The sequence below is a fragment of the Salvelinus sp. IW2-2015 genome, linkage group LG13, assembly GCF_002910315.2.
Source record: "Salvelinus sp. IW2-2015 linkage group LG13, ASM291031v2, whole genome shotgun sequence".
NCBI classification, from domain to species: domain Eukaryota; kingdom Metazoa; phylum Chordata; class Actinopteri; order Salmoniformes; family Salmonidae; genus Salvelinus; species Salvelinus sp. IW2-2015.
The window spans coordinates 1,267,412-1,279,829 of record NC_036853.1 but is presented as its reverse complement, the minus strand read 5'-3'; the positions used below and the strand labels follow the sequence as shown (position 1 = coordinate 1,279,829).

The 12,418-nt window shown below is 44.0% G+C and overlaps 1 pseudogene; it reads left to right on the top strand.

Annotated features, from left to right (window-relative positions):
* The window catches only part of LOC111971958 (transcription factor SOX-6-like), a 212,050-nt pseudogene that overhangs the window by 158,399 nt on the left and 41,233 nt on the right, over positions 1-12,418 (top strand).

Below are 12,418 nucleotides of genomic sequence, written 5' to 3'. Positions count from 1 at the left end.
TTCCATGCAGTACAGACAACACATTAGTAACCTTTGACAAACGCTCACGCCACAATTCATTATAGGCCTGGACGGGTTCGTCGAGAGGCTAGTAGGCTCTGGGTTTTGTGTGGAGGAAATAGACACGAGGAATACATCTACCGTAACTTGTGGGTGAGAAAAACAGAGTTAGAGAGTGTGGGGACAGAGCGAGAGAACCAGAGAGGGATAACACAGAGAGAGTGGAACCAGAGAGGGGTAAACAGACAGAGAGACTGGAATCAGAGAGGGGTAAAACAGACAGAGAGACTGGAATCAGAGAGGGTAAACAGTCAGAGAGACTGAATCAGAGAGGGGTAAACAGTCAGAGAGACTGGAATCAGAAGAGGGGTAAACAGACAGAGAACTGGAATCAGAGAGGGGTAAACAGACAGAGAGACTGGAATCAAGAGAGGGGTAAACAGACAGAGAGACTGGAATCAGAGAGGTAAACAGTCAGAGAGACTGGAATCAGAGAGGTAAACAGACAGAGAGACTGGAATCAGAGAGGGGTAAACAGACAGAGAGACTGGAATCAGAGAGGGGTAAACAGTCAGAGAGACTGGAATCAGAGAGGGTAACAACAGAGGAACTGGAATCAGAGAGTAAACAGACAGAGAGACTGGAATCAGAGAGGGGTAAACAAGACAGAGAGACTGGAATCAGAAGAGGGTAAACAGACAGAGAGACTGGAATCAGAGAGGGTAAACAGACAGAGAGACTGGAATCAGAGAGGAAACAACAGAGAAGACTGAATCAGAGAGTAAACAGACAGAAGACTGAATCAGAGGGTAAACAGTCAGAGAGACTGGAATCAGAGAGGGGTAAACAGACAGAGAGACTGGAATCAGAGAGGAAAACAGACAGAAGACTGGAATCAGAGAGTGGTAAAACAGACAGAGAGACTGGAATCAGAGAGGGGTAAACAGACAGAGACTGGAACAAAGGGTAAACAGACAGAGACTGGAATCAGAAGGGTAAACAGACAGAGAGACTGGAATCAGAGAGGGGATAAACAGACAGAGAGACTGGAATCAGAGAGGGTAAACAGACAGAAGACTGAATCAGAGAGGGTAAACAGACAGAGAGACTGGAATCAGAGAGGTAAAACAAGACAGAGAGACTGGAATACAGAGAGGGGTAAAAAGACAGAGAGACTGGAATCAGAAGGGTAAACAGACAGAGAGACTGGAATCAGAGACGGGTAAACAGACAGAGAGACTGGAATCAAGAGGGTAAACAGACAGAGAGACTGGAATCAGAGAGGGGTAAACAGACAGAAGAGACTGGAATCAGAGAGGGGTAAACAGACAGAGAGACTGGAATCAGAGAGGTAAACAGCACAGAGAGACTGGAATCAGAGAGGGTAAACAGACAAAACTGGAATCAGAGAGGGAAACAGAGAGGACTGGAATCAGAGGGGTAAACAGACAGAGAGACTGAATCAGAGAGTAAACAACAAAGACTGAATCAGAGAGGGTAAACAGACAGAGAGACTGGAATCAGAGAGGGTAAACAAACAGAGAGACTGGAATCAGAGAGGGTAACAGACAGAGAACGGAATCAGAAGGTAAACAGAGCAAGAGACTGGAATCAGAGACGGGTAAACAGACAGAGAGACTGGAATCAAGAGAGGTAACAGACAGAGAACTGAATCAGAGGGTAAACAGACAGAGAGACTGGAATCAGAGAGGTAAACAGACAGAAGACTGGAATCAGAGAGGTAAACAGACAGAAGACTGGAATCAGAGAGGGTAAACAGACAGAGAGACTGGAATCAGAGAGGGTAAAACAGACAGAGAGACTGAATCAGAGAGGGTAAACAGACAGAGAGACTGGAATCAGAGAGGGGTAAACACAGAGAGACTGAATCAGAGAGGAAACAGACAGAGAACTGAATCAGAGAGGTAAACAACAGAGAACTGGAATCAGAGAGGGGTAAACAGACAGAGAGACTGGAACAGAGAGGGTAAACAGACAGAGAGACTGGAATCAAGATGAGGTAAAACAGCAGAGAGACTGAATCAGAGAGGGGTAAACAGACAGAGAGACTGGAACAGAGAGGGGTAAACAGACAGAGAACTGGAATCAGAGAGGGTAAACAGACAGAGAGACTGGAATCAGAGAGAGGTAAACAGACAAGAGAGACTGGAATCAGAGAGGTAAACAGACAGAGACTGGAATCAGAGAGGGGTAAACAGACAGAGAGACTAATCAGAGAGGATAACAACAAGAGACGGAATCAGAGGGGTAAACAGACAGAAGACTGGAATCAGAGAGGGTAAACAGACAGAGAGACTGAATCAGAGAGGGGTAAACAGACAGAGAACTGGAATCAGAGAGGGTAAACAGACAGAGAGACTGGAATCAGAAGGGTAAAAAGACAGAGAGACTGGAATCAGAGAGTGATAAACAGTCGAGAGACTAGAACCGGCGAGAGTGAGACAGAAAGAGCAAGAGTGAGCAAACAAGTATCGGAGGGAGGGAGGGGCAGGTTTGCTCTTGGCATGGTAAACTCCCTCATCTCAGCCTGGCTGTATGTTTCTTTTGTCTCTCTCCTCCTGATAGGTGATAACATAACCTCATGTCCTCTCCCCCCTGATAGGTGATAACTATACCTCATGTCCCTCTCTCCTCTGATAGGTGATAACATATACCTCAGTCTCTCTCTCCTCCTGATAGGTGATAACTATACCTCATGTCTCCTCTCCTCCTGATAGGTGATAACTATACCTCCATGTCTCTCTCTCCTCCCGATAGGTGATAACTATACCCCATGTCTCTTCTCGCCTCCTGATAGGTGATAACTATACCTCATGTGTCTCTCTCCTGATACCCCATGTCTCTCTCTCCTCCTGATAGGTGATAACTATACCCCATGTCTCTCTCTCCTCTATAGGTGATAACTATCCTCATGTCTCTCTCTCCTCCTGATAGGTATAACTATACCCATGTCTCTCTTCCTCCTGATAGGTGATAACTATACCCCAGTGTCTCTCTCCCCTCCTGATAGGTGATAACTAACCTCATTGTCTCTCTCCTGATACCCCATATGCAGTTCATTGTATGTTTTGTTGTCTCTCTCCTCCTGATAGGTGATAACTACCCCATGCAGTTCATTCCATCCACAATGGCAGCTGCAGCCGCGTCAGGACTGAGCCCGCTACAACTACAGGTAGGCCCATGTGCTTCTTCAGTGAAACATTTCCCCTAGCGACACATCTAGGATCAGCTTCCCCACCCCAATCCTAACCTAAACCATTAGAATTGGAAATGCAAAACTGACCCAAGATCAGCATCTAGAGGCCACTTCACCCTACATCCCCATGTGCTGCTCCACAAWGGAAAGGCACTGACATGCTAACAAGCATTTACAGTACCAGATTTAGGCCTACTAAGTATCTGCACCAAACTTGGAACCAGTTTAGTTTTTTATTTGTTTTTCCAGAGGGCATTTCGTCTTGAGGGTAGATCCCAATTAGACAAACGTATTTATCAGAAATATCCTGCATAAGAGTTGTTAAACAGCCTAACCACAAAATACTAGCCCGGCATTAGCAACAATGCTAACTAACCAAGCCCCCTATAGACTCCCATGTTTACCAAGCCTATAGACTCCCATGTTTACCAAGCCTATAGACTCTATACCCTAGATATTGAACCCACCACTTCCCTTATCTGAAATATGTTGGCTGAGTCAAACAACGGCCAATATGATAAATCACTTTGGTATTCCAACCCACCAGCATAACACCTGGCCTAGGCAATGTATCATATTTTTATTGGTGCTTGACACCTATGGTTAGCGATTTCACAACATGGTCGTCCACCCCTCCTACAGCATATTGGAAAATAACAGAACGTCTCAAATTGTTATATTCATAGGTAAACAATATCGCTTTCCGGCGTCAATCATTATTTCTGGTATGGTTGCAGTCAGCTGTTAAACATAACAGCTTTGCCTCAGGTTATTCGGGCTGTAATATGGCTTCCCCTAGCAAAGCTCTCATTAAATGTTATTGACCTAACAAAGCACTGTGTGGTGTAGTTGGGAAACGGAACCTGCTGTTCAGTTAGACAGAATATCCCCACGTGTGCCTTTTGAAATGATCAAAGCATTTGTACCTCRCAGTGGCGTTGTGTGTGCGTGTTCATTTGTGAGGTAGAATGAAGAGGATGAATGAATCGTGACATGTGTAATCATTTATATTTAAACATCTCAGAGATGGAGAGAAGGAAAACCTGAATGAAAGAGGAAGATGCTCATTATACCGCTTGTTTAGAACAAAAACAAAGTGAAGGGGAGTGGTTGAGATTTATAGACAGATAGGGTAAGCGTCATTGAAGGAAAGAGAAGGCTCGGAATGCTGGAAAAATGATACAAAATCATTTTCTTAGTTTGTAATAGTTTGACATAAGAGTTCAGTAGAATGACATACGTCTAACCTCATGTAAAGATTAAGCGTGTAGTGCCAATGTATGTGGAGGAGAGGTACTGTTTTTAAACCTTGTGGTCTGTGTGTGGCTATATGGGTTATCGTGATACAGTACACAGTCTCCAGTTTGTCTTGACAAAAATAACGTCATCATATAGTAAAGTAGTGGCATGATATATGTCTACGTCTCAATGAGCATCATGGTATCCTGGCCTTATGCAGTATTATTAAACATCTCGTCTGTGTGTGGCCATTGGATGTACGCTGTAGTGCTTTAGAAGTTCTCCCTCTCTCAGGTCAGGCTCTGCTTCATATGTACTGTAGACGAGTCAGAGTGAGACACACGGTGAGACACCCCACAAATGCTTCAGGTGTGAGATGATTTTCACACAAGATGAAGATAAGGTGGAACTGGAAAATGGACAGGCATTTGTCTGCCCTAAATGCACCACCATCAAGCATSTTAGGGAAGAGATCCTCCGTCTGTTAGCTCGAATGCGAGAAAAGGAAAACCTGCTTTCTARGYACACCGACCTTGCTGTAACMCAGGCAAACCCAAACTCAACAGCAAAGCCACCCATCTATCCGAGAAGATCTGATCCAGCTATCAAACAGCTTTTCCCCGCTTGAGACAGACCTACCAGCACCGGTAGTCAGCACGGAACCTGGGTGTGGCCACCCAGTGGCACCCTCCCCCACGGCCACCACAGTTCAGCAGGTCGTTTCCCCATCGGATTCCATCACTACCATCATCATTGTGGGCAGCTCGAGATCATGGCCTGCCTATGGTTTGTGGACCGACCAAGGTCCACTGTCACCCAGGAGCCCATGTCCATGRCGTCAACTCTCTCTTGCCCACAGTTCTGGCCAACTACTTCAATATTGACACCATCGYCACTCACGTAGGTTTTAACGACCTTCGTTTTAGGAGATCTGAGGGAGGACTACAGCATGTTTTTAAAGACCCTCGCTAGCACAGGAAATAGAATTATCTCTGGCCCCTCCCATGCTACCGAAGGGGTTCGGAATGTTTCAGCCGACCCTTTGCCCTAAATGAAATACCTGAAGAAACTTTGCAACGACAGAAATGTCTCTTTTTGTGACAACTTTGAAATGCTGTGGGAGCAACCAGCACTTTTTAAAAGAGACGGGATTCATCCTAAATGCAGGGTTTCCAGGATTTTGACCAGCAACATGGCAAACTGTTTTAGAGACTTACAGACAGGGTCTGGTAGTGCTCCAGTCCCAGCAACATCAAACTGTTTTAGAGACTGACAGACAGGGTCTGGTAGTGCTCAAGTCCAGCACATAACTGTTTTTAAGACTGCGAACGGGTCTGGTAGTGCTCCAGTCCCAGCAACATCAAACTGTTTTAGAGACTGACAGACAGGGTCGGTAGTGCTCAGTCCCAGCAACATCAAACTGTTTTAGAGAGACTGACAGGGTCTGGTAGTGCTCCAGTCCCACAACATCAAACTGTTTTAGAGACTGACAGACAGGGTCTGGTAGTGCTCCAGCCCAGCAACATCAAACTGTTTTAGAGACTGACAGACAGGGTCTGGTAGTGCTCCAGTCCAGCAACATAAACTGTTTTAGAGACTGACAGAAAGGGTCTGGTAGTCTCCAGTCCCAGCAACATCAACTGTTTTAGAGACTGACAGACAGGGTCTGGTAGTGCTCCAGTCCCAGCAACATCAAACTGTTTTAGAGACTGACGACAGGGTCTGGTAGTGCTCCAGTCCCAGCAACACAAACTGTTTTAGAGACTGACAGACAGGGTCTGGTAGTGTCCAGTCCCAGCAACATCAAACTGTTTTAGAGACTGACAGACAGGGTCTGGTAGTGCTCCAGTCCCAGCACATCAAACTGTTTTAGAGACTGACAGACAGGGGTCTGGTAGTGCTCCAGTCCCAGCACATCAACTGTTTTTAGAGACTGACGCAGGGTCTGGTAGTGCCTCCAGGCCCAGCAACATCAAACTGTTTTAGAGACTGACAGACAGGGTCTGGTAGTGCTCCAGTTCTCCCTTGCCATTGGCCTAATACACAATATTATGCCCAGCCTTTGGAACTTTGGTTTTCCTAGATATCGCTACTATATTGTGATCACTACAGCCAATGGATTTGGATACTGCTTTAAAGCACATTTCTGCAGCATTAGTAAAGATGTGATCAATACATGTTGATGATTTCATTGCTGTGCTCTTTGTAACTACCCTGGTAGGTTGACTGAACCAGGTTGCAGGCACTGGTTATAGTTTGAAGCTTTTTCTTGAGTGGGCAGCTTGATGAAAGCCAGTCAATACTTAAATCCCCCAGAAAATATGGCTCTGTTGATATCACATACATTATCAAGCATTTCACACGTGATCCAGATACTGACTGTTAGCACTTGGTGGTCTATAGCAGCTTCCCACCAGAATGGGCTTTCGGTGAGGTAGATGTAGCCATATTACTTCAACAGTATTTAACATGAGATCCTGTCTAAGCTTTACAGGAATGTGGTTCTGAATATAAACAGMCACACCTCCACCATTGGCGTTTCTGTCTTTTCTGTAGATGTTATAGCCATGTATTGCTACCACTGTATCATCAAAGGCATTATCTAAGTGAGTTTCAGAGATTTGCCAGAATATGAATGTCATCTGTTACTAGCAAATGATGTATTTCATGAACCTTGTTTCTTAAACCATATATGTTAACTTGGGCTATTTGTAGCACTTTTCTGGGACGCTTGATTATTTTTATTGCTTTACTGTGAAGCTTAGCAGAAGTAGACATGCTCATGTTATTTATGTTAGTGCAAGGTGAGCTACACACCTTGGACCTCCTACTAGGGCACACCGACTCAGTGCTAACAGTATAACTCTGGTTCACAGGCACATGATTACTGCATATAATAGCTGTAGGATCAGCAGAGGCATTCAAGGCAGTTAGAGGGACATAAATTAGGTTACTTACATTGTGTCTWCCAACGCCSCTGGGATAATGTACATTTGCTGAAGCATTATGACAACTCAGTGACACAATGGTAGGGATTAACTGAGTTGGGCTTGGGTCATTGATAAGTCATTGTCTCAACGTAGCCTTATAATGCTGTGAAAGGGTCCAGGAACCCAAATGATTTGGGTGGATCCCATCCTCCTTATAAAATGAGTGTTGTTTCCAGAAGGTACCAAATTGTCAATAAATGTTACACCCGCAGAGCGGTAATAGTCACATAGCCAGTTATGGAAGGCTAAAARTCTGCTGAAACGTTCAATGTCACGATTTAGGGAGGTCACAGGGCCAGATATTATGGGGCGTTTTGTTGATGTCAAGCAGAGACCCAATCAGTTCTTTAAAATCCATMTTCAGCTGTTCTGAGCTGCCCTTCATAATGTAATTGAATCCCTACATGAACTATGATAGACTCAATTTCCTGATGTAGGTTTAAAATGTTTGGGAGCAGCTTATTGATGTCCTGTAATCGTGCTCCTGGATAGCACAACGTTTTTGCTMCAGGGACTGAGACATTTCTCACCATTGAACTACCCAATACAACGGCATGAGAAGGGAATGGACAAATTTGCCCATTCCTAACCCTCACAGAATTTGTGGAACATTTCACRGGCCCACGAAAAGCAGGATAGTGTACGCCTGCAGCTCCCGACGATAGGTCCAGACCTCCCACAGCAGGCAGAGCCCAATCAGAGCCAGAGAGAGAGAAAGGAGCCGAGCTCGACGACAAAGCCTCTGTTGGAGTCAGCGTAGTTGGAGTTAGCACAGCTGTGCTTAGACACAGGCAGTCCCAGCGATGAAGGCGCAGGCAGATCCTGCACCAAGGCGGCGACGCTATTCTTCATGTTGATCTACTCAAGAGAGATATAGTAATTGAGATTAGAGAGATAGAAATGAGGGGAGAGAATAATGGAGAGTAGAGCAATTGAGCGATAGTAATGAGAGGATAGAGAGATAGTAATAGGAGAGCGATAGGAAGGGAGTGGAGAGAGAGTAATAGAGTACAGAGATTGAGAGATATTAATGGAGAGGAGAGACATTGAGAGATAATGGAGAGGAGCGAGATAGTTATGGATAGTAGAGAGAGAGAGACAGTAATGGAGAGCCGATAGATTAAAAGGGAGCGGAGAGAGAGAGTAATGGAGAGAAGTGAGATTGAGAGATAGTAATGGAGAGGAGAGAGGTAGTAATGGAGAGGAGAGAGATTGACAGATACTAATGGAGAGGAGAGAATTGAGAGATAGATAGATAGGTAGTAATGGAGAGGAGAGAATTGAGAGATAGTAATGGAGAGATAGATAGTAATGGAGAGGAGACTGGGATTGGGACTGCCATTGGGACTGTGTCTCAATGGCACCGGCTCACATCAAAACTAGTGCACTATAAAGAGAATAGAATGCCATTTGGGACTTACCACTGTGGGAACTTCATCAGGCAATTGTTTCCAGTCCTTATGGCCGGTGCCTGGCATCTGCAGTTCAGTTCAATTGAAGAATTACCCCCTTTGTGTCTCGTTCACAGCTGAGTGCAATACAGTTACTTAGCAGACATTCTTGTTGTCATCACAAGACGTTGCTCACTCTTTTCCTCTCCGGCTCAATTAGCTATTTCTGTTTCATAGCTCTAAAGGTGAGGAATTGACGCAACACTGATATGCGGAGAATCAAGGGTTTTCCCTACTTTGCTAAATATAGGGCTTTGTAGATTTGTTTTGCCCTGTGTGATTTCATTCATTGCTGGACATTTGTGTGACTTCCGAGTTTAACAGGAGAATCAAATCAAAATGTTTTGGGGCAGACGTGAAGGAGCATACATCTGACCCTTTGAAGAGATTAGAGCATAGGCACAACTTGAGGACTAGTGATGGACGTGTTCTCAATGAGACTCAGCTGTGAATCTATTAGAGGGCATTCTTATGCTATATACAGTTGAAGTCGGAAGTTAACATACACTTAGGTTGGAGTCATTAWAACTTGTTTTTCAACCACTCCACACATTTTTTGTTAACAAACTATAGTTTTGGCAAGTCGGTTAGGACATCTACTTTGTGCATGACACAAGTAATTTTTGCAACAATTGGTTTGACATATTATTTCTACTTATAATTCATTGTATCACAATTGCAGTGGGTCAGAAGTTTACATACACTAAGTTGACTGTGCCTTTAAACAGCTTGGAAAATTCCAAAAATGATGTCATGGCTTTAGAAGCTTCTGATAGGCTAAATGGTATCATTTGAGTCAATTGGAGGTGTACTTGTGGATGTATTTCAAGGCCTACCTTCAAACTCAGTGCCTCTTTTGTTGACATCATGGGAAAATCAAAAGAAATCAGCCAAGACTTCAAGAAAAAAAAGTGTAGACCTCCACAAGTCTGGTTCATCCTTGGGAGCAATTTCCAAACGATAGTACGCAAGTATAAACACCATGGGACCATGCAGCCGTCATAGCGCTCAGGAAGGAGACGCATTCTGTCTCCTAGAGATGAATGTACTTTGATGCGAAAAGTGCAAATCAATCCCAGAACAAACAGCAAAGGACCTTGTGAAGATGCTGGAGGAAACAGGTACAAAAGTATCTATATCCACAGTAAAACGAGTCCTATATCGACATAACCTGAAAGGCCGCTCAGCAAGGAAGAAGCCACTGCTCCAAAATCGACATAAAAATGCCAGACTATGGTTTGCAACTGCACATGGGGACAAAGATCGTACTTTTTGGAGAAATGTCCTCTGGTCTGATGAAACAAAAATAGACTGTTTGGCCATAATTAACATGTTTGGAAAAGGGGGAGGAAAAAGGGGGCTTGCAAGCAGAAGAACACCATCTCAACCGTGAAGCACAGGGGTGCAGCATCATGTTGTGGGGGTGCTTTGCAGCTGGAGGAACTGGTGCACTTCACAAAATAGATGCCATCATGAGGACAGAAAATTATGTGGATACATTGAAGCAACATCTCAAGACATCAGTCAGGTAGTTAAAGCTTGGTCGAAATGGGTCTTAAGCACAACAAAGTCAAGGCATCGGAGTGGCCATCACAAAAGCCCTGACCTCAATCTCATAGAAAATGTGGGGCAGAACTGAAAAAGTGTGTGCGAGCAAGGAGGCCTACAAACCTGACGCAGTTACACCAGCTCTGTCAGGAGCAATGGGTGTAAATTCACCCAAATTATTGTGGGAAGCTTGTGGAAGGCTACACGAAACATTTGACCCAAGTTAAACAATTTAAAGCCAATGCTATCAAATACTAGTTGAGTGTATGTAAACGTCTGACCCACTGGGAATGTGATGAAAGAATAAAAAGCTGAAAAATCATTCTCTCTACTATTATTCTGAAATTTCACATTCTTAAAATAAGTGGTGATCCTAACTGACCTAAAACAGGGAATTTTTACTTGGATTAATTGTCAGGAATTGTGAAAACTGAGTTTAAATGTTTTGGCTAGGTGTATGTAAACTTCAGACTTCAACTGTATATGTACAGTCATGGCCAAAAGTTTTGAGAATGAGACAAATATGAATTTTCACAAAGCTGCCTCAGTTTGTATGGTGGCAATTTGCATATACTCCAGAATTTATGAAGAGTGATCAGATGAATTGCAATTAATTGCAAAGTCCCTCTTTGCCATGCAAATTAACTGAATCCCAAAATAACATTTCCACTGCATTTCAGCCCTGCCACAAAAGGACCAGCTGACATCATGTCAGTGATTTTCTCGTTAACACAGGTGTGAGTGTTGACGAGGACAAGGCTGGAGATCACTCTGTCATGCTGCTTGAGTTCGAATAACAGACTGGAAGCTTCAAAAGGAGGTGGTGCTTGGAATCATTGTTCGTCCTCTGTCAACCATGGTTACCTGCAAGGAAACACATGCGTCATCATTGCTTGCACAAAAAAAGGCTTCACAGGCAAGGATATTGCTGCAAGTAAGATTGCACCTAATCAACCATTTTTCGGATCATCAAGAACTTCAAGGAGAGCGGTTAAAATGTTGTGAAGAAGGCTTCAGGCTCCCAAGATATATTCCAGCAAGCGCCAGGACCGTCTCCTAAAGTTGATTCAGCTGCGGGATCGGGGCACCACCAGTACAGAGCTTGCTCAGGAATGGCAACAAGCAGGTGTGAGTGCATCTGCACGCACAGTGAGGCGAAGACTTTTGGAGGATGGCCTGGTGTCGAGAAGGGCAGCAAAGAAACTCTGATGAATCCCCTTTCCGATTGTTTGGGGCATCCGGAAAAAATCTTGTCCGGAGAAGACAAGGTGAGCGCTAGCATCAGTCCTGTGTCATGCCAACAGTAAAGCATCCTGGGACCAATCATGTGTGGGGTTGCTTCTCAGCCAATGGAGTGGCCCAGAAGTTAATTGACAGCATGCCAGGGCGGATTGCAGAGGTCTTGAAAAAGAAGGGTCAACACTGCAAATATTGACTCTTTGCATCAACTTCATGTAATTGTCAATAAAAGCCTTTGACACTTATGAAATGCTTATAATTATACTTCAGTATTCCATAGTAACATCTGACAAAAATATCTAAAGACACTGAAGCAGCAAACTTTGTGAAAATTAATATTTGTGTCATTCAAAACKTTTKGCCACGACTGTATATATAAACTCGGCAAAAAAAGAAACGTCCCTTTTTCAGGACCCTGTCTTTCAAAGATAATTCRTAAAAATCCAAATAGCTTCACAGATCTTCATTGTAAAGTGTTTATACACTGTTTCCCATGCTTGTTCAATGAACCATAAGCAATTAATGAACATGCACCTGTGGAATGGTCGTTAAGACACTAACAGCCGGTAGGCAATTAAGGTCACAGTTATGAAAACTTACTACTGACTCTGAAAAACACCAAAAGAAAGATGCCCATCTGCGTGAACATACCTTAAGTATGCTGCAAGGAGGCATGTGGACTGCAGATGTGGCCAGGGCAATACATTGCAATGTTCGTACTGTGAGATGCCTAA